This window comes from Triticum aestivum, chromosome 5B, assembly GCF_018294505.1.
Source record: "Triticum aestivum cultivar Chinese Spring chromosome 5B, IWGSC CS RefSeq v2.1, whole genome shotgun sequence".
NCBI lineage: Eukaryota > Viridiplantae > Streptophyta > Magnoliopsida > Poales > Poaceae > Triticum > Triticum aestivum.
This window is the reverse complement of record NC_057807.1, coordinates 567144169-567168042: the sequence shown is the minus strand read 5'-3', so window position 1 is coordinate 567168042 and position 23874 is coordinate 567144169. Positions and strand designations below refer to the sequence as shown.

General features: G+C 44.0%; 1 pseudogene; it reads left to right on the top strand.

The window, feature by feature from the left end:
• Nucleotides 1-1391: 1391 nt before the first annotated feature.
• Nucleotides 1392-23874, top strand: part of LOC123115030 (E3 ubiquitin protein ligase DRIP1-like) — a 42277-nt pseudogene continuing 19794 nt past the window's right edge.

Here is a 23874-nt window from a genome sequence, read left to right as displayed (position 1 = left end):
GGAAAAACAGGACGATAGAAGATGCACTGGCTAGTGACACATGGGTAGGAGATCTATGGCATGGAAACACAGCAGAGATTGCCCTTCAGTTTTTACAAATGTGGAGGAAGATTCAGGGCGCAGGCATTGTCCTCTCCTCCGACGAGGACAGGATCAGCTGGGTGGCAACCAAAGGAGGAGGCCACTACTCGGCCAAGGCTGCATACGATCTACAAATCAGCGAGGTCCCTCCTTCAGGAGTCAAAGCAGCGACTTGGAAGGCTTGGGCGCCAGACACTGTGAAGATCTTCGCTTGGCTTCTCCACCAGGACAAGCTTTGGTGCAACGATCGCCTTCAACGGCGAGGGTGGCCCAATGGGTATTTCTGCATCTGCTGCAACAGAAATCTGGAAAGTTCAATTCACCTTTTCTGGGACTGCCCTTTTGCCCGATCAATCTGGCAAGCAGCGTTGCATAGATATGGTTGTGCTGTGCTCAAAGAAACGCGGGACGCAGGCCACAACTCTCTCAGGCATTGGGAAAGACTGGCCGCTCTAACGCCTCAAAGTTGCAGAAAGGAAGGACGATGCTGCTGCTGATCACCTGGGAGGTTTGGAAAGAGAGGAACGCGTGTGTGTTCAGAGGAAAAACGCCTCAGACGGAGGATGTTCAGCGAGCCATCACGAACACGATGGAGCTCTGGCGGCTAGCAGGAGCTCGATGCATTGAGGCCCGTTCGGGGAAGATGTAGCGAGATAAAACACCCTGGTCATGTAGCTGGCCTAGTTTGGCCCCTTTTAGCTCTTCTAAAACCATGATCACTTGATCACTCATGTATTTCCCGCTGCTTTCTTCTAAATCAATGAAGCCGGTGACCCCGGATCTTTCAAAAAAAAAGAATTCAAGGCTTACCCACACAAAAGATGAATGGTATTTATGTACAACATGGAAGCAATGAAAACTGGAATAACCTGGTTCTGAATAGAAAAAAAATTCTTTCTAAATACAGAATAGGAAGACAGTTCAGAATACAAATCGTACATAGCTCGGTGTAGATTTCTCAATCAAAAAAAAGTACCGCAATAGTTGTATGAGGAAAAGTAATCTGGAACAAAAATACATCAGCACCCCGGTCCGGCTACCTACAGGCACCCGCCAGCTCTCACTCTTCATTTTCTACTGGCTGTCCCGCAATAGGAAAGGCATTGTTACGCCTCGGTCCCCCCAACCCCAGATCCTCCCGTGACTCGCCGGAGTTCCGCCGTCGCTTCTCCCTTCACCCGGCCGGCGAAGGTACTCGATTCCTTCACCACGGCGTGTTTTGCTGATTCTCCGCCTCCCAGTCCCCGAGTTCTAATGCACGGGTTGACGAGGAGCCGGAGGTGGCGGAGATAGTTGTGGGCGGCAGAGAGATGGGAGACGCTCCGGGGGTATCTCGTGTGTCGCTGGAACCACTCGCCGCGTTCTTGACGTACCCGCTGTTCAAGGGATACTTCCAGGAGGCCAGCGCCTTCGGGCGGTGCGGACACACATTTGAGTTCTCCCTCTCTCTCTCTACACAGCTCCCGCCGTCTTCTACGGGTTCGTTTTCGATTTTGCTAAAGCACATCTAGATGTGCTCTAAGTATTGCACATCTAAATACTATGTCATTGATTTTATGATAAGATTCGTGCAAGCATCTTCATTTGCATTTCTTTTCTTATGTTTCTAATCTGATTGAGTCATTTAGATGTGCAATAATTAGAACACATCTAGATGTGCCCTACACAGACAAGTGTTTTGTCCTCTCGTTCTCCCTGCTCTTCCTGGTCTGCTGTGCACCAACGCCCTATCCCCGCGCAGCCTGTCCGTCTCTAGGTCAGCAGTGGCGTTCTGATCCTAGAAGTGCGCTGGAACCACCACCGTTTTCGCGCGAAATCCCAGAAGGCCTTCTTTTAAGAAAAAGTAACTGTGGTAACTCTACGTTTCGCTACTACCCGCGTGCTGGTCCGCTTGTTCAGAGCAAGCCTTGCCACCTGATCTGTCGAGCATACCTTGTTGTCAAATAACCGGGTATTACTCTCCAGCCATATCATCCTCAAGTCATGCCTCAAAATTAGTAGCCATCGATATGAGCTTGCGTTGGAAGCTCGGGGCACCCCCCCCCCCCCCCCACCCCCCCTATTGGTCACCAACTCACCATATAGATATAGGCATACGCCACCAGCTTCGGATTTTGTCTTGGGAAGAAGGCGTGCAGACCTCTCCAGAGTCCAGACATTGTGCAGGATCAACAGACGATTAATGGTTTCCACACATTGATCGCGAGCGTAGACGGTGCCCCATGACCACAAGCCTTGGCATAATATGTGAATTCCACACCGAAGAAGGAAGCCATATAGGATGATGCCGCTGACACCATCTATAGAGATACTAAGCTCCCATGATTTGGAGCGCTATGATGTTTCACCGGTTATGTTGTCGCTGTTGGACCCGCATGTATGGTTGTTTGTTGCTTAGTTTTATTTCCCCTTCTCTCTTTAATTTTAAACAGGTTTTAATTCATGAGCGCTTGTTAAAATTTATGGTTTTATTTCTCCTTCTCTCTTTAAAATAGTGAACATTAAAAATAGAAAGGTAAACTTTTATCTTCAATAATATTTATTACATTCATGAATATTTTGAAGTTCACAGACATTTTTAAAGTTTACGAACATTTTTTAAATTTGAAACTTTTTAATATGCGGACATTTTTTCAATCCACGAATATTTTCTATAATTCATGGTTTTGTAAATTCACAATATTTTCAAAAATTCTTGAACATATTATAATTGTAAACCTATTTTTTTTTTAAAATAGTTCATTTTCTGAGCGACTGGAAAAAAAATATAACCGACTGAGAGGAATAGGGAGTCAAGCTAAGCGAGTGAGAGCCCGTGGGCTGATCTATGTGAGTGTTATAGTAGCAACTCCGCGATTTTAGCGTGGAATAGGACCTCTCAAGAGACACCCCAACGACGCATAAAAAAAACTTCATTCTCCTTTGGGGAACATCGTCTCCAATAAAAACCCGACACGATATACAAACGAAAAAACACCTACATGACACAAGTCAACATTGATAAAATCCAAACAAAACAACCGACCATAACAATCTACTAGATATAAAAGAATTGATCCCACGAGTGAAGAACGGCGCGGCAAAGCGTGTGTTAGCCTCTAGTTAGTTGTTAAACACCATGTTGTTGGTTCGAGAGAGGGGGAACCATCTGAATATCATGCCAAAGATCAAGATACTCAACAATTACCTGAACTGAGGGAGCCCCTCGGAGGTTTCTGAACCAAGTCTGGTTGAAAAGTGCCTCACCCACTCTTCTTTGCTTGGCACCCCGAGCCTGAGCAAAGGATTAAAGCTCAGGGGCCATATCCTTAACACTTCTGCCTGCTGTTTTCACCTTGCGCCGCGTTCGCTTTGCATGGCCGGCCTTCTCGTTGGCGCTCAGCCATAGACACGTGCGCTGTAGCTACTCGGAAACCCCGTGCCGCTGCCACAGCCTCCGAGCGAGTCCGGTGTTCAAAGTGACCGCATACAAACAGCCAGGCAGGCGTCCCGCCCGCATGCTTACAGTGTAGCCCACGCCAAATCGCGATCAAGTGATCAGACGGCCCAATCAAGGCCGAGCTAAGTAGGGGCCCATACATCATGTATTGGGCCACAAACGTACTCCGGTAGTGGGACCAGAAACGTGGCGTGCATTATATACAAGGTTGCATGCATGCCATTGCCAGCTACGAGTGGGATCGGACGGTGAACTGGAACCAGCCGGCCTTTTTTCCGCTTACCAAATCAGGCGATCCGTCGGTAATGACGAACAGATACTAGAACGTCTACATCTAACTCCGGTGTGAATCCCCAAATCCCACGCCGGCCGCCAAGAAACAACAAGGATTCATCCATGCATGTCCCACTAACAGTCATGAGTGTGGCCGTCGATCCATCTAACCACTTGAAGAACAACGAGGTCCGCACGCGCCATGGACGAGCTAGCTAGCTGCTCGGCCAAGACGACGACTCTGCGTGGGCGCCGGCGTTGGTCTTGTGGCAAATAAAAAATACATACAAAAACAAAAAGAAGGGAAGAAACGACGACGTACCGCCATTCTTCACGCCTCTGACGTACGCACTGCCCTCTGCTTCGAGATGGGTGGCACCTCACTGTTTTCCTGCGGCGACGGGATGGCGAGGCTCCTGACTATTTCCCTGCACGCCTGCAGTGAAAACTAGACGGGTTATACGCACGGCACTTCTTTTTTAGGCATATATAAACGGGGGTTATAAGCTGTAAAATAATGCTAGTATTATTTCCATTACTACGTATCTATTATATATAGCATTTGGTGCGGCGGACCAACATTTTCTTTTTATGAATGAGATTTGACACTTGTGTGTTGTCCCAACATCATATCATCCTACTAATTCAACTAGCTCACTTGGATCCATCTACTTTAATCTAATTTGTGTTTCTTCCACCTAATGATATAATAATTTATCATCCGTTGTCACATAATAATAACTCTTCGTCATCATCCGTAGTCATACATCAACTAGTCATTATTATAGCTAATGAGAAGTAGAACGACTGCGTCATCATGATCATCGTAGTCATATAAGAACTCGATCATCATCCATAGTTATATAATAACTGACCATCAATATAGCCCAAATGAAAGTTAACCAACATAGCTAAGGGTAGTCATCCTAAGGTAAATAACTACCTAGGACCTACTACTCTCTCTTAGGTAAAATAGTATAAAACAGGTAAAACGGCCCATCTTACTAATGGAGAATAGAGATTCACCTATCTTCAACTTGTGGCTTCCACACATTTCTATTATCTCCAATTGGTTGCCTACGCGCATTAATTCATTACTTTGCGCCATTCTTTGATATCGAGCCTTTCACCTTTTAGAGAAATTGAGTATCCACTGTGATAAGCCGTCGGCCCCATAAATATTAGTTAATGTGTGATGCGTAAATCAATAACTAAACTAAAGTGCAGATCAGGCTGGTTGTAATGGGAAATATCATATACTAGTATCATGCATATGATACTAGTGTATGATAATACCTTCATAATGAATAGTATCATATACTAGTATCATGTACTACTTTATTTATTGCCATGCATGACACATAGTAGTATAGCATTTATTATGATACGATATCATGATATGATACTCAACCCTCTCTTTCTTCATTTAATTCTATAACACCTCATTAAAATTGCCTAGTTGGCATGCAATGATACTAGTTATGATACTATCATTACAACCAGCCTCATGCCATGCTACCACAGGATTTTTCAACAACATGACATATTGAGGAAAATCATGTTAGATCCGCCATTTCTTTACGGTTACATTAGTGTGGAATGTTCTTCTGATTCTGATAGGCCTGGCATGCGGAGTCGGTCGTAAGCTAACCATATGCATATGACCTTCGGTAAACATCATGTCAGACACAACCTCCTTCGGGAGCTTCTGTTGATGCAACTAGTGGACTAGTGGCACGTATTCACTATAATTTTGGCTAATTTGATAATTAGTCTTAAAAGTCCCAACATCATTTATAAGTGAGACAAGAGACCCTTTCTCCTCACAAGTTAGCTCGGAGCCATGATTGTATTACGTCTTGTCTATAGTCTTCCTAGTATTTATTTTTTTTGAAGAAAGGAAATAAGCTGTCAATTATGAATAAGCAAGTTTAGTAGGGCTGAACACCAAATGTTTTTAAATAAACAATATAAATTACTTGACAAATTTATTAGACAAACTCACATAGAGGTAGAACTGGAAGCATATCCACATCCACCCAAATGTCGATATTATCTTTAATATCATCTCCAGGATGAATATCAAAGTTTATTTGCATATTCTCCGAAAATCTATAGGCCTTGCATAGAGCTCCCCAATTTGAGCAACCAAAATGTGAGTGATTAACTGCATTGTAGAGCTTAACCCGAAAAGTGTAACCATGTTTAGTCATAAGGTGAGCACTCCTCATCTCCATATTCTCACTTTCTTAGAAACCGAGCATCTCCAAGACATACTGTCTTGCATGGTAGGGGATGCACTAGTTGAATTGTAAAAAAATGGAAACAACATATTAAAGCACAGGGGTTGATTGGTTTGACACAATAAAGAAGCCATCGGTCAAGATAAAGCTCCAATTTACCGTTGAGCTAACACCGTAATTAGGTATGAATTAGAAATTACAGTATGTAGTTAAAATTTATTGGTTGAGATCAGTTTGTGGCTGAACTGGATCGTCTAGGTTTATGTCACATGCGAATTTAGTTTTTGATAAACACACAAGATTTTTTTTTCTCTCTAGGACAAATCAGATAAATAAGATCAAGGTCAGTTGTAAAAATATTATATGGGGATATATAAGCAGAAGGAACCGATGGAAGTGCATGTGAACTGTGACTGCGAGGAGAAACTACAACCAATGAACCAGAGCACCTTCTAATTACTGTTGTATATATATACTGTATGAGCACATGCACACAGTTTCTTTAGCAATGAAATTGAAACTTTTAGCAGAGAAACACCTCGTCCAGTAGATGGCTTTATCTTCTCGATTCAACCAAAGAATGGATCAATAGATGATTACCCTTCATTTATGGCAAAGGAGGTGACAGACTGACATGGACGGGATCACTGGTCGGCACGATAGGTAGCTAGCATCCAGGGTGCGCTGCCGCCGAGAAAAAATACGGCCGTGTGCCCAGTAGCGACCCATCCATGGAAACAGATCTCACCTACCTACCTATGTGAATTCTATGACCACATTCGTACCTTGTAGTGACAGGGGATGTATATATACACACGCCCTATTGCTATGTACTTCTAAGATCGATCAAATATAATGGACAGATAAATTAGTTCGCTATTCTAGCCCAGATTTGGATCGGAGAACTACTTACCCAGTCTGTCATGCCGTTTTCTCTTTTATTGACGAGGACCTTCCACTCCCCATTCTTGTATGATTTGAGTTCCTTCAACCAGATGGGAACATAAACCTCCTTCCAATGCATTTTTCTTGGCTTTTTCATGAGGTTATTGGACAAGTACTTGCTCGTTGGTTCTTCCTCCTTACCCTCCCATTTCGAGATGAATCACCACTGGAGGGCTTCCGTCGAGGGGATCTTCGGACCGCTGGTTCTCTCAGATTGGCTGCTTGATGAGTTGACAATTATTTCTCTTATATTTTTGTAGTTTGGGTTGTGGCTATATGATTCTCCTTCGGTGTATACGAACATATATAGCCAAAGATTGAGGGAATAATTAGCAGAAAATTAGGAGGGTGCAGCCTGGCATAAGTAAATAGTATATTTTTTGTTGCGGGGTAAGTAATTAGTATATGAACATGATCTTATCAACCAGACAATATGAACCATTTAACCTGGCCCAAAATAGGACAACATGAACCGTGTTCCTTACCAAAATGAGTGCTTGCTCTTCATGCATCTGTTTGATTGGATGTATATACAATTAGTACTATAGAGCTAGGAAATATCTAGGAGAGATATGTATATCGGTTAAAAATCTTACATTGGTTCAGATCTTACATTGACTACAGATTTGCAGTGGTACGTAGATGATATTCAAAACTAATATAGCGCGCAACTAGTGGCTGTTTGGTTGGGGAAGTATTTCACTTCTGTTCTCATTCTTATGGGTGTCTTTTGTTTGCAAACTTCAAGCCTTTCACATTTATTGGTGTCTTCCATGTCCCGTCACCGTTGCCACGCTGCAGCTCACCAGTTGTTTGGGCAGGCACTGGGATTTCCTACGAGGTGCACACTTTCTGTGGGATGGCTAATGGAAGAAACCACATGCTTAAATAAAATGTGGATGCACCACATGCTTAAATATAATGTGACTACACCACATTTTTTAGAAAGTGGTTGCACCACATGATGTATTGGTCAGAAGGATGATCACCACATGCATGCACCACTGGATCTATGAGCCTGGAGCACCGGTACTGCGTCACCACTTCTTGGTTGCGCTATCAATCGGGATTCAAGTCAAGTAACTACTCTTATTATATTTCGCTACTTGCTAATTTACCGAAGATGCAAAATAAAGCTCGAGCTCCGCTCCATGGAGCTCTTTTTTTAGTCTTTAGATACTGATTTCACCTCTGCTCATATGTTTGTCGAGGCCCCGACAAAAGGCACTCGGCTTACATCTGTATGCCTACAGGATGTAGGCTGAGTGCATTTCGACGAGTGTCACACCCGGCTTAACTGTTGCTGAGATGAATTCAGCCTTCGCCGGGATGTTTGTACACTTGGTTTAATATGTTTTCCTGTAGCGGTGATGGCCTTTGATGCGAGATCCCAGAAGGGCCTCCTCTATTTTCATGCGAATTTCCGAGCCCTTTGGATGTGTGGCAATTCGTCTTGTTCCAAACTTTCAGTACTTTCATCCTACGAACTACTTTGAAATTGAAGATGGCCATCAACCACTCGAGAAGGTGATGGCCATGTGAACAGGCGCCTGTTAGGCACTGAAGAAGAGCGCTATCAGCCAACACTGGTTGCCTTGTGAGGACGACTGCACAGACTTACCCACAGAGCTTTGTCGGCGTCCGCTTCCGTGTCCACGAGCAGGACGAGGACCATGGCCGTGATGCCTCCCATGGCTACTTTCTTCTTGAGGATAGTCCCCAAGATCTGGGTTGGTTGGACTGGGACAATACTATCATCATCACTAACATCGATTAATTCGACCACATCAGCACTCCTCTTCTTGAACGGAATCTCCTCCTCCATGAATCCATCCGATGTGGGCTCAGGAGATGGACCATGTCTGTCGGAAATCCTTGGATTTGTAGAAGCACTAATCGAGATCCGTTGCGGGAGGATAATTTTATAGTTATTAACGAAAGCGAAGGCAACCCATTTCCTCTTCTTGAATGGAAAATATTTATTCTCGAACACCACCTTCTCCATGATAAGTTGTTCTTCATGCGGTACCTGGGGAGCCATGTCATGGGACATGGTGGCGATCCCTTGATCAGTAGCCCCAGTAGGAGATGTTTGCCTTTGTCTCTCGTGGATCTCAGGCTGCACGACATGTTCTGTGATTCTCCACAGGATTGATTCCACCTTGCGACCAAGAATCTTGAAGGTGTTTCCTCTCTGGTAGTCGCTTGTGCTAGAGCTACTCCGGAAAAAACCCGTGCCGCAGTCACCGAGCGCGGCCATATGGTTGGAAGTGAATGCATGTGAGCACATAGAGGAAGCCATCCCGCACAAATTTCTGAACAAATTCCTCTTCCTCGAGCAAGCGAATGTCCGGGATACCGAGGTCTGACAATGACAGGGCCACCGGGGGAACGGAAATGCGGCTGGGACCTTACAAAGGCGGCCACCGAGTAGTGTATGTGCAGGACGCGCCCGTAGAGGTGGCCATAAGGGCTCTTGGTCTGTAGTTTCTTCGCCCGTGCCCTTATGCAATAGTCCATGCTACCCTTCTTCTCTGTAGTTAATAATCAGCGCAAGCTTGAAGCCTTTCACCTTTACATGTGTCTTCCATGTCGTGTCATAGTGGTTGCACATTGCATCTCACAAATGGTTTGGGAAGGCGTTGGGGCTTCCTATCACGTACACACTGCGGTGGCCGCCGGACGAAGACACATGCTCAAATAAAATGTGGATGCACCACATTCTTAAATAAAGTTTGACTACATCACTTTTTTGACAAAGTGGTCGTACCACATCCTGCAGAGTGCAGAGGCCAAGATGATGATCACTCCATGCTGTAGAGGCCTCGGCAACAACTACTGCATCACCACTTCTTGGCCGCGCTCTCAATCGGGATGCTAGTCAACTATCTACTCTTATTGTATTGTTACACTAGTGCAGAACCGGGCAATAGCACCGGTTCGTAAGGCCCTGTAGTGCCGGTTACATAACCGGCACTAAATTGTGGTCACTAAAGCCCCCCCCCTCCCTTTAGTACCGGTTCAGCACGAAATGGTGCTAAAGGGCAACCACGTGGCACGAGCCAGCTCCGGGGGCCTGGAGCCCTTTAGTACCGGTTGGAAAGACCAACCGGTACTATAAGGTTTGGGGGGTTTTTAGTTTTATGATTTTTTTTTCATTTAATTTTGTGTTTCCATTTTAATTCTTTTTCGTTTGCTGGTATTTTACGATACTACACATTATACACGTTATGCATATATATATATATATATATATATATATATATATATATATATATATATATATATATATAGGGATAGAAAGTCTATTTAAGACCTAGGGTGAAGAATACGTTCAACCAAGCGACCATTCGTTTGATCGAGGCAAAAGCTCACCGTCCCCTCGCCGTAAGATTACAACGGAGTTGAGTTTTTTTTTACGTTTGATGAGGTAAAAGCCCACCGTCCCCTCGCCGTAAGATTACAATGGGGTTGAGATTTTTTTTATGACTTGACTCGATGCCCCTCCTGGTCTTTTGCGCACGTCCCTGTCTTTTCCTAATCTGCTGCATACGGTTTCAATAGTATTGACGGCGAACGGCGGCCTGGTGCTCGGCGGCGATTTGGCCCGGAGTGAAGCCATGTTTGGCATGCTAGCGGGGCGGTGTGGTCTCGGTGTCGGGTGGTCGCTGGGTAATTGGGGCGGCATGGTGTGCGGCATCTGCATGGGTCTTGGGCCGCGCTATGCACAGAGCTGTGGCTGGTGATCCCACCGGAGTTGTGGCAGGTGATTGCGGCAGCGCTGTATTGGGTTACCTCATGGCAAAGTTGCCGCTGTTTCAATTGAAGTTTGGTTGAGCATGAGTGCACGGGAGGAGGTGAGCAACTCCAATTTTTGCGATTTCCGTTCCAAAATTCCAATTAGCTTCGTTTCCTTTGTGATGTTCTTCCCAAATTGATATCCGTGCATCTGGTTGCTCCCGATCTGCTTGCTCCTGCGCCCCTTGAGGTCCCGATTTGACTACCAGCCTGTGGATCTAGGTTCTCCCGGTGGTGGAGTTGAAGGAGCTCCAGTGGCTAAGGACTTGACCGGCAAGCTGGAGGCCACCACAATCAGCGTCCTCGAGCTCTAACACTAATCATTCATCTCATCTAGTCACGTGGGTGTTGTGGGTATGTGGCCATCTTTGCCTGCTTCAATAATTTTCAGTTGCTTCAATTCCTAATCTAGTTCGTAGCAGACGTGCAGATAGTAGAATCTTGCCTCCCATATGTTCAGGTGATGTTCACGGCAGCACTGGTTCGACCATGACCACTTCGTGCTCTTCTCGACCACTGCTGTTTGCTCGGGTATGCGCTGGTGAGTTCAATACAAATTTATTCAATGGTTTGTGTGTGACCAGGCTTGATGCCCTGAAATTGTACTTATTTTGTCCAAACCCCAAATTTATATGTTGCTATTTGAACTGAAATCCCATTGTTAGTCTTGATAAGTGAACGATGCAAAAATAGTGTACTGACTATCTAATCGTTGTTAGGTTTTCTCTTCTCTATTTGAAGGCGATGATCTTGTGGCAATTGGTTCCATTTGACTTGGTGCCTGCACCACTGTATACACAAGTTTCTTCAATTTATTCGGGTGGTTTCCTCTGTCATAATTGCAAATAAAGGCGGTAGATCCAATTAGATGATGTAAAACTCACTGCTAAATTTCAAGAATTTCTTACTGCCAGCATTCTCGGGTAGCAGAGATCGCCAATCATCGTTAAGAATGTTTTTTTTCATGTTTCTAGCGTATATGGTCATTGTGGCACCCCTTGCATCATCATTGGATCCACATGTTTCAAAAAGTGCCCTGCAAATGGTACCAAAGAGTGTGTTCGCATCATCATATACCATAGTAAGATACTATTACAACTTTACAAGTGATAGTTTGAAGTAGATCATGCTTCCTCCTTCATTATCATGTTGTTCTAACATCTTGGTTTAGTTGATCCAGAGATACATTTATCATTCATGTTGATTATGCAGTCGAAGCTTATCAATTCATCGCTCACTAGAAGCTTGTCAATTAATTTAATGCTGAACTTTGTAGTTTTGATCTAGATAACTCTCTGCCTGCAAAACAAAATGTAGTTAGCTCCCATATGAACGTGTATTTAGAACATTTTTGGAGGTTGAGGAGCTTGAAGAAATTGCACGTCTTTTGCATGTGCCTATATATATCTCTCAGATCTTTTAATGAAAACTGAAAGATTTTGTCTCCAGTGTGATCTCGTGATTATACTACTTGTTCTATACAAAGAAATCTATGTGTATATGAGTACTTGCAGTTTTTACCTTGAGGATTACTTTTCTTTTCAAGATGGAATTTTGGTACTTAGTATACTCCTTAATGCCTTGTTTTCTGGCTGGGCTCAGAATATCATTTTCTTTATCGAATGTTGTGACTAATGGAATTTTTAGTGGACACCCCGGCAATTTTATTTATTACTCAAATTATCTATGTTTTCATTTCTTGTTTGAAACCCCTCGACCTAAAAATTACTAAAGCTTCACCATCTAGCGAAGAATGGATACATCAACTCTCATTTGATTCACAAAATGATAAACTGTCCCGTTTTCCCCCTTCTTGGTATTATTCATAGAGTTGCTTTACAATTTAAAATTAGGATCTATTTTCCAATTTCAAAACCCATACTCAATGTTGCTAAACACGTCCAAATGGCGAACAGGTCTTTAGTACAGTACATGAAAGGCTAATTCTATGCTGGTGAAGAGATATCCCAGGTTTTTTCATACTGCAACGGGTTTGAGTTGTTTCTGATTTAAAAATGTTAATGTAGCGTTCTCATGCAGGCCTTAGTTTCTTGGTTTTGTTGTTCGCTGCAGTCCTGGTATAATCCTTTGTTCTTCTATATTTGTTTACCACATCTGTATTTACACCTGACTTTGTGCATTGTGCCATCAATGTTAGAGGCCTCATCGCGGGCCGCTTTTTGAGCATTGTACAACTTCACTGAAAGTAAATTTGCTACTGCAATTAAGCGCGATCTAACTATGGCCTGCAGTGTTGTTGAGCAATATAAAGGCCCGACATTACCTTTTATTGGTTCAACATTATCCTTAAAATGCATAGCTCCTAAAATAAGTTTGTAGAGCACGAATTGCAATCTAAAAAATGAGCTACCTGCTGAACCAGCAACCAAAGATGTGGGTGGTGCGGTAAGACATACGTCAACCATCTATTACTGAAACAGGATTCCTATTTGTCCAATTTTTACTTTTGATCAGGGATTGCAGATTTAATATTTAATTTTTTCAACAAGATTTTTTTTTGGGTTTTGCTTCAGATTTTATATTCTGTGAAGTGTTGGTTTTGCTCATCCTTAACCCATTCTTTCTCCCCCGCAAAAAACATTCTTGTAGAGCTATGTATTTAAATATGATTAATTCCTTCTTCTTTGGGGTTACTCTACCACTGCCATAGACAAGCTATCATTTAGTTCCTTGTCATATTTATTTAGTTCCTTGTAATATGTCGTTGATGGATTATGGAGAGTACATTTCATACTAATGTTCCTCTTTTCAGCGTACAGTTTTCCTTTCTTACATTTTGCAATGCATCAGGACAGAAACATGACAGATTGAGCTGCAATGGTATGTGTACATGTAACAGGTTTCCAAGCTCTGGAAAACTTTTTCAGTAATCGAATCATTGCTGAAACTACATGGTCATCCAGATGAGGATGTTCAGAAGCATAGTTTTTATAGCCGGCTATAGCCCCGCTATAGCTCCGCTATATCTGTTTGAGCATGTTGCCGCTAAATGATTTCATGTACAATTTGCCGCTATGGCCTCGCTATAGCCCAGCTATAGCTGTTTTTAAGGGTCGCCGCTATATGCCATAGCCCGCTATTTAAAATGTTGTTCAGAAGGCTAACTGGAAATGCATCTTCGGCAGAAATTGTAGGGTCGTGCAGATGGGGATTTTGCAACCTCTAATCAGAAATCCAAATGTCTGCATTTTGGCCAGACCAGTGCCCTTCTCAAGATTGACGTGAGGCTGTTCTACTACAGAAAGATAGTTTTGTCTATAGATATAGATTTGTTTAGATGCTACTTTGTCAAGCAGCCTATTGAATTTATTGCTTTATGATTTATGTGTGATGAACTCACATCGTCTTTGTTCATTGTAAACTGGTCTAGTTATGCCATGAAATCCAAGTGCTTTTTGAGTAGTTCTTATGTGGTGGAATGCACAATTCCAGAATTTTTTTTTGTCTTCACCAGAATGCTTAGGAATATTTTTGTGTGTGGTATAGAGCTAATGAGTTGAACACACGACTTCATGATCTGGTAAACAGTTGTTGTACAAAACACCAAAAGAGAGTGGAGAGTAGGAATCCAAAACAAAGAAATCAACATGATTTTTGTAAGATACACTCAAGTCGACCCTTATTGACATGCCTATCACAATCTGTTCAAAACGTACATAATTTTTTTTCTCTAATACGCACAAGCATGCGTATCATTCATTAAAGAAGAGGGGGAAATACTCCCCAAAGTCTTACAAGAGATATTTACATGCCGGTTTTCCGACACCACCCACACCCTCCCGGCTCACTATCTCCTATGTTACTTCCTCCCACCCTGCTACCTCTACGCCATCCATCTCTCTACCAGCGCCCTTCCGGAACAGCCCCGCCTTATCCCACACGTGGCCTCCTCCGTACACAAATTAGAAGAACAACCTTCCAGTGGTACTTCTACAAGGAAATTTGACAAGCACTAAGGAGAGATTTTTTCGACGCAATAACTCAAAAGGTTAATGCATTGCACCCCAATCAGGTATTCACTATACATCACGCAGTGAAATCATTGACTTATTGTTACAAAATTCATTTTCATTCATATATTTTGTCAGACTAAAACAACAAAGACATGCTAAATGACATGTTCGATCCATGGCATACAAAATTAGAGGTCTTCTATTGGCACTGGCAGCTTTAGCCAGGCTTCTGAACTTGTGACCAGCATCGACAGGTCGTGCGGCTACACATGGTTGTGGTTGTGCTTGTCCTAATAGGTGCCATGAGGGTCCCAACATTGCCACGACACGCACCACGTGCTTCCTCCAGCGCACTCCTTGCTGCTGCTCCATCAGTACAACTCCCTGCGCTCTGTTAGTTCATATTGAACAACTTGATTCAGTTAGAACCTACAACGAAAGGATGCATATCTCGCCTTAAGTTAGATAACTTGGATGAAAGCCCTATAGCTCATAGCTGATGGGTCAAACATCTGAAGCTTTGATAATATGAAAGCCCAACAGTTTCAAAACAAGAAATCAACACATAGATAACTAGAGTAAGAAATGAAACTGTGGGGCTTCCATTAAAATTTCTTTTAGTGACAACATGATGGACAGAAAATAGTATTCTGAGCAAGCAGAAAAATGCAGCCAGAAAACACGGAAATAAGGAATATACTGAGTACCGAATTTTCAGGTTGACAGGAAAAGAAATATTTGTAAAAACTGCAAATAGCCATACACATAGATTTCTTTTTATTTGTATAGAACAAGTAGTATCATCATGAATCTCAAACTGAAGACAATGGCCTGCCAACTAAATGAAGCTTCTAGTTAGATCCATGCGTAACATAGCTGGAAGATCTAAATGCATGTTCATATGAGAGCTGCTTCATTTTCTTTGCAGGGAGAGAGTTGGCTGTTTCTGAACTACAAAATTCAGCATCCATCCAATATATTGATAGGCTTTTAGTCCTCACAAATGTATTGATGCTTTTCTATCCTAACCTGTACAGAAACTGCAAGATCTTTCGTTCCATATTTCCCAAGCAATCTATGGACTAGATGCAGGTGGGCAAATGTACAACTGTCTTTTGAGTGTTTTACAGATTGCAAAAGGAAACAAGAAAACCGAAGCAGACGCTAATTTGCATTACTAGTTGTGGATATTCATCAATACATTTGTTGAAGACGAGAAGCTTATCATCTTGGGGGTGCCTTTGGTGATAGAATTTGTACTTGAAAGTTAATGACCTAATTTCCTATTTTTTCTGTGAAAATCAATGGTGGCACAAAAGCTGCTCAAGATTGATAGGAAACTATACAAGTACATGAAGTATTTAGTTAAACTACAACATGAGGTATATCTACTTTAAATCCACACCTTTTAAAAACAACAACGAGCACGCCTGTCGATTTCCATTAAAGAAACTGCCCGTGTTTTACAAGACAAGCCCAAAACATTTAAAAGGCCAACACCATCAACAAGCAAATGTGGAGCCAACAGACTGGGGGGACTAGGTAGCCACGCAGGGGTCCTGTGCAAACAGCCACGACACAAAATAGATGCAACAATTTGAGAAATGAGCATGCCAAAGTACAAGCACAACACCAGCAGCTAAATGTGCCAGACTAAGTTCATATTACAGAACAAAAGGAGCCTAAGTTTTCAAAACAGGGGTAGGAATGCAAAGATGACAGGAAAGTCACAATAAGCATTTTAAATCCATACTTAGATGATAGGAAAGTCACAATACACATTCTAAACAGACAGAAATCCCGAAAAAATTATTTTATCTCTAGTAGGAAATTTTAGCAGCACCTCCAGAATCTATCTACATTTAGTACTAACATTATAATAATGTTTGGAGGAGCTACTAGCTGCAGGTAAGACTCTGAGTAACAGAACAAGAACTTTTCTGAACAATTCAAGCATATTTACAGTGAGGTTTGGTCATCATGTATTGTGGTACGAAGCTATATTCTAGAACAAAATCTTTATCCCATACCTTTGCAAAAAACAGCAAGGAAACTTCAATGAGTTTGCAGGCAATCAGGCTATACAACTAAAGTTGATTCACAAAAGGGAATTCTGCAGAGGAAAAAATAGTATGTTTTGCTGGAGTTCATCATCATTGATGACAGTAGGTATAGAGTTACTTATATGATGAGGCCTCACCTGGATCCCTTCAACAAAAATATTGAACTAAAGAATGGGTTGTGCTTCAATTTAAGGAAACAGCAGCAAGAAACAACACTAATTGGAGACAAATACCTTTCTTTCGAATTGGATATTGGTATCTCCCTGAGAATCAGTAAACAGTAGAAGAGCTTAGCCAACCAAGTTAACATATAGCCAATACCCAAACTATAAGCTGAAGAAAAACTGCAAGTGGCTAGATGCTGAGGTCACAGCCATGCTAACGTTGTGGCAGATGTCGTAGGACAAATTCTGATAATACTGTGAGACCATAGCATAAGCATTATAATTTCACATAACATAGTAATTTTGTTCTGCTCTCGTCACAACAGGCACAAGTGATGATTTCTTGAAAGTAATTGCCCCATCACAACTTATTACCACCCCCGTTTAGATGCCAAACTCGTAGCACAAAAATTCTGGTGCACTCTTGAGGACACAAACAAATTTCAGTATAAAAAATAGTTAGGAAAGTCACTAGAGGGATGTAGGCGCCCATGTTCGAGAGAGGAAAAGGGCGGAGCTTCTGCTCATGGGCGGATTAGGAGGACTGGAGTGAACAAACTTGAAGAGGAGGTCGATGATACCTAGACCATGATGACTCAACACTGGCCGGTGAGATTCCTGGATCCTTTCAATCAGGGAGATGAAGATGGGAGAGGAGAGAATTTGATCTCGCGGAGCCCGTCGACGTGACCGAGCGATGCCCTGGCGCTGATGTCGAGGTCGGACTGGGCGCCACCACTTCTGCTGAATTGGATCCAGTCAGCGGGGCAACCTATTCTCCTTCTGCAAAGCCACCGGATCCAGTTCGCCACCGCAGGGATAGTGACCTGCTCCGCTGTCCTCGGGAGAAGGGGAACCACCGTGGGTGCATGCAGAGCAGGTCGGGGGTAGCGGCGGTCGTTTGGAAAATGGCAGAGCCCTCCTAGCCTCCCACCGTCCCACGATCCATAGAGTGGGTTTTCTCCCGATTGTTTTAGACGTGCGAGGTAAATTTACCTCGCAAGTTTTTTTTTCTACAGTCCTTCTTTTCGGCAGGGTCACGCGTGTGGTTTGTCCAGGGTGAGGAATAAGTATTCCTCACCCAGGGTGACGAATAGCGCGACCCTATATATATATATATAATTTCTAGTAGAACCAATTATGCATATATATATATATATCATCAGTGTCTCATAAACCACCATATTAATTAATTCACACATACACACATGTATAGCTATATACAATTTCTCCTACATATGCATGTTGCCTTCGGAGCCAGTAGTATTAGCCTAATTGGTGCCTTCGGAGTACGATGACAATTGGAAGTGGTTTTCATGGAGGCGGTAGCGGGTAATAGAATTCTCCCTTCGGATTTATGACCTGGTCGAGCAAAAATCCCGCTATTTCCTCTTGAAGTGCTTCTACGCGCTTCGTTTCTATGAGCTTCTCCCGCACCTCTTTGAACTGTTAAGAAGGAGATCAATATGCATGTGTATTAATTGTGTGACTAGATATCGATAATGGTGTAAAAATTGTGAATAGTGTTCTGACAAGCGTACCCATTCCTGTCTTTGAGATCTGCTCCTTTCGGACGCCATCATGCGAATGTTCTCGCAAACGCAGAATGCACACAGATCAGTCCCCTGCGCCTGCTTGAGGGCCTTTACGAGAATGAAATTTGATTAGATAAAAATTAATCAAGCATGATAATTAAAGAGATGGCAGCTAGCTAGCTAGCTAGTACTACTTAATTGCTTACCTTGGGTCGAAACCATTGAAGCTTTTGTTTCCATTCGCCGGGCGTGACGGTGATGAACCTTGCCCAAGCCCTGCCCGCTGACAAAGAAAATGAATAAAGGGGTTATTAAATAGTTCATATCATGAAATGACGAACTAAATAGGCTGAGATATATAGTTAATAATGATTGAAATTACCTGTTGACTATCCCATACAAGATGTTATATTCAGTTTTTTCTGAGATTAGTGAGTCCAGTACTTCAACTGTTCCGGCGTCAACTTTAATGATACACAAGACCCAGTGAAATCTGCATGCACACACGTTTGCATGTCTTAATAAGCGGCATATGTAAGCAAAAACATGTAGCTAGCTAGTAGGCAAAAACAGAGAATTTGTAGTACAAGACAGTGTGACTCACTGGAAGTTGTAAGAAAGTAGTATATCTTCATTGTATTTGAGGCGCTTCAAGAACTCTAGCATGCTGTCCTCTACGTTCTTTTGCTGACGTTGATTTATCTTCCATGTGTATTCATTAACGGTGTTTGGGTCAATGAACCCAATGCCAAAGCGTCCACCTTTTCTCATTTCATATATCTTCATCCTGCATAATACCACAGAAAAGAATATAGTGAGGATAATTACAGGTAATGATTGATCAAAAGGATCACTACAGCTAGCTTGAGACTTAAATTATAGAAAGAAATCACTTACAGACAATAGCAACTGACGATAGATTTGTCGAGTGCGTCTTGATTGTATAACTGAAACAGTTCTAAATACTCAACGGACACAGCTTTCTCATGGAAGTAATGGTCCTGCTTGACATTCACCATGAGGGACAATCGATTTGAAATCTTGGTAATGTTCATGTACCATTGATGCAATTCATACATTCTCGTTGGGAGGTTCTTGACCTTGTCTGGCGCGACCAAAGGTTGGCCCCGGACATATTTCCGTTTTATTTCATCCTCTTTAAGCAAAGGCATGGGCTCGATCTCGAGGAGTTCTCCAACAGTGATGTTGAGAACTTCAGCCTGCATTATATGCTCCTCCGTTATTACCACATTGCCCACCTTGGGAACGTGCACTATTTGCCCACAATAATATTGGGCGCGCGTACTGTCACCTGTTGTTGGCACAACAAGCGAGGGGATCGATTGCGCCGCCTGTTCTCCCAGCTGGGGAATGGTTTTCCCGCATTTTTTGGCAGCTGCTTCTTGTTTGCTCGATCCCGATGTAGACGTGCTCGCCTCCCTTTGTAGACGTGCTCGATTTAACTTCCTGATGTGGCGCTCATAGTCTATGTCAACAGGCTTGGAAGCTGGTGGTTGAGCCATACGAATGAAGTGGTCAATCATTTCCTTAGGCACTTTCTCCCTTGGCGGCGGTGGCGGTTTCGGTGCAAAATGGGCTTCCACCTCGGCCTTCGATATGGCTGTGATTTCCTCCTCGGACCTGTCATAAGACCTCTGCGGAAGAGGCTTGAGGCTTAGACCATATTTATATCGCTTGCCTCTGCCTTTACTTCTTGTACTACCTCGACTTGTACCGCTACGCACCATAGCTGCGGGGTGTCTCTTCTGCGATTGCTGAGGCGGCGGAGACGGCTGACGGGGCTGAGTTGGACGAGGAGGAGTGGCCTGAGGTTGTGCCGGACTTGGAGGAGGAGTGGACGTCTGACGCTGTGGCGGACTTGGAGGAGGAGGATTGTCCTGACACTTTGCCGGACTTGGAGGAGGAGGAGTGGCCTGACACTTTGCCGGACTTGGTGGACTTGCAGGAGCGGGAGTCTGCTGACTCGGTGGCGGACTTCGACGAGGACTCGGCTGACGCGGTGTCGGTGGCCTTCGAAAGATGATGCAATCCTTTTTTCATAGGATGATACGATGTTTGGCCTCTCCGAGAAAGCACTCGCCGTCACCTCCAGCAATGTCAAGCTGTAGCTCCGAATATGGTGGGTCCACCACCTCATCAACCAAGACACGAGCATAGCCCGCTGGAACCGGGTTGCAATGGAAGGTTGCCTCGGGGGGATTTGTAAAAGCAAAGCCGTTCGCCACCTTCATGGATATGTTCTTCATTTTGACGTGTAGCTCGCAGTTAGTGTTCTCTGTGATGTCATCCACGGGGTATCTACCCAGCATTGCGTCATCCGGGACGGAACCCACGCTGCTTCTCGGCATGGATGGGCCGGTGCTATCCAATGTTGGATCATCCGCTAGCTGTTGTAGCTGCTGAGACCCTCTTTGATGGGTAAGCGAGTCGATCTGCTCCTGCTGCCGCTGGAATTTGACAACCAATTCCGCTTGACTTGCTTCTAGGCCTTGAAGGCGTTCACAGTCCCGCTTCCTCTGCTCCTCCTCCATCTTCCTCTTCTTCTCCTCTGCAATCTTCTTTCTCACACGGGTTCTGTAGTCGGTGTTCCATTCTGATAACCCCTCATACCACGGAATAGCGCCCTTGCCTCGTGTTCTTCCCGGGTGTTCAGGATTTCTCAGGGCACGCGTAAGCTCGTCGTTTTCTCTGTTGGGCTGGAACACCCCCGATCGTGCCTCTTCTATTGCAACAAGTATCGCATCGTCGGCTCCCTTCAGACTTGCCCTCGTCGAAACATTGCCTGTCTTCGGGTCCAACTCCCCCCCATGCGCATAGAACCAAGTCCTGACCCTGGGGGCCAGCTCTTAGTAGCCGGAGTGACACCTGCATCCTCCATCTCTTTCTCAGACTTATCCCACTTAGGCATTGCCACCGCATAGCCACCTGGCCCCAGCTTATGGAACTTATCCTTTTTTTCGGCATTCTTCTTGTTTATTCTAGAACGTTCCTTAGCTAATTCCGAATCCTTGAATTTCACGAAATCGTCCCAATGATCACGTTGGTTCTCTAGTGTTCCCTTGAATACTGGAGTCTTCCTTCCTCCCTTGATGTACTTCTTCCATTCACGATTCTTGTGGTTCTTGAATGCAATCGCCATCATCCTAAGAGCATCCTCCTTGACTTTCTGCACATCTGCTTCTGTGAAATGATCTGGTAGGGTGAAATGTTCCATGAGAGTATCCCAAAGCAGATCTTTTTGATTCTTGTCGACAAAAGTAACATCTGGACGTGGAGCAGCGTCCTCTTTGCCTTTTTGTCTTTTGTCTTTTGCTGGCTCTCTCCATTCTTGAAGGGAGATCGGGAGTTGGTCCTTCACAAGAACTCCGCACTGACGAACGAACTTGTCCGCAATCTTCTTAGGCACTAATGGTTTGCCAGTAGGGCTGCATGCCTCGATATTGTACTTTACGCCCGGCTTCAACTTTTTGTTCGGGCCTCGTTTCGTCATTTTGCCTGAAGATTTGCTCGATCCGGATGGCTGAAAGAACAAAGATCGATTCGTTAATATATCTTCAAGTCATTTAAAACATGTGATGATCACCAGATGCCTGCTTATATAAATATATATACCTCGCCGATCTTTGTTGTTTCAGGATCAACACGTTCTTCGTCATCGTCATAATCGTAGTTCATGACTTCATCAATTTGGTCGTCGCGATCGAATATCATATCACCCTCTCCGGTGTTGTTTAGAAATTTGGAGCCGTCATAATCTGCTTCATTCTGATTATCATCTGGCCCGCGTATCATATTGAACATGGTCTGTTCTCCCTCTCTGTCGGTATTGTCTGCCATAGCTTTTGTTTAACTAATCCAAAAGAAATATAAAACAATTTAGTATTCAAATTACATCATCTCGAATAATAGATATAATCTCGAATACATCGTCTAGAATAATAGATATAATCTCGAATACATCGTCTCGAATAATATATAATATTGAATAGTACATCACTGACTATTAGCTAATAAAGATCGAATACTACAGAAGAATCTAGGACACTCGCGGTTCCTCCGGCGCGGGCGGTGGACACCCAAAGAGAAGGAACCCTCACAGGATCATAGCTGAAGTGAGATCCCCGAAGAAACTGCCACGTATTGGAGAACCTGCCGCCCTCTAACGCAACCATGTAACGATGGACGTGCTCGTCCTCCTCCCTGACACGGCGACGTACCACCTCCGGCGGGGCCGGGTCCCTCCGCATCGAAACTGGCCCACGCGAACGCCACCAAACGAGATCAGGATCGACGACGGGACCCGGGGCCGGGTTCCTCATCAAGCGACGCGCCCCTTCAGGCAGCACCTCCCAGTGCCAGCCCGGCGGAGCCCAGTCCCGGACATGGGTCGGCTGGACGTCGTCGCGGAAGGGTCGACGGCGAGGATGCGGGCCGGGCATCGTCGAGAACAAATACTAGCTATATGCCCGCAAAAAGTAACATTTTTTTAATGATTGGATTTTGATAACTAAAATTTCTAACATTTCTATATAACACTAATTATGCTAATCTAAATAATCTAAATAACACTAAAATTTCTAACATTTCTAACATTTCTATATAACACTAATTTCTAACATTTCTATATAACACTAATTTCTAGCTGATTAAACACTAATTATATCCATCTAACATGCACTCATACATATATAATAGTGAAAAAATAATAATCTAAATAATCTAAACTAATTAAACATACAAAATACGTGTGTGTATACTAATTAAACACTAATTATCTAAGCTAATTAAACATATAAAATAATAATCTAAATAATCTAAACTAATTAAAGACTAATTATCTAAACTAATTAAACATGCTTGTGTGTGTGTGTACGGGCTCGGGGAGGGCTCACAGCGGGCGACGGCGACGGCGAGGCGACGGCGAGGCGAGGCGACGGCGAGGCGACGGCGAGGCGACGGCCGGGGCGGCGACGGCGGGGACGGCGCGACGGGGACGGGGACGGCGCGACGGGGATGGGGACGGCACGACGGGGACGGGCCCGGGGCGGCGACGGAGACGAGGGCGGCGACGAGGATGGGGGCGGCGACGGGGACGGGGCGGCGACGAAGACGAGCGGCGACGGAGATGATCGAGGGCGGCGGCGACGGCGACGGAGACGAAAACAGAGGAACGAACAGAGAGGGAAAACAAAATTTTCGCACTCTAGCATATATAGAGGGCACCTTTAGTACCGGTTGGAGCCACAAACCGGTACTAAAGGCCTATTTTGGCCAGGCCAAGCGGCGGGAAGCGACCCCCTTTAGTACCGGGTGGTGGCACAAACCGGTACTAATGGCC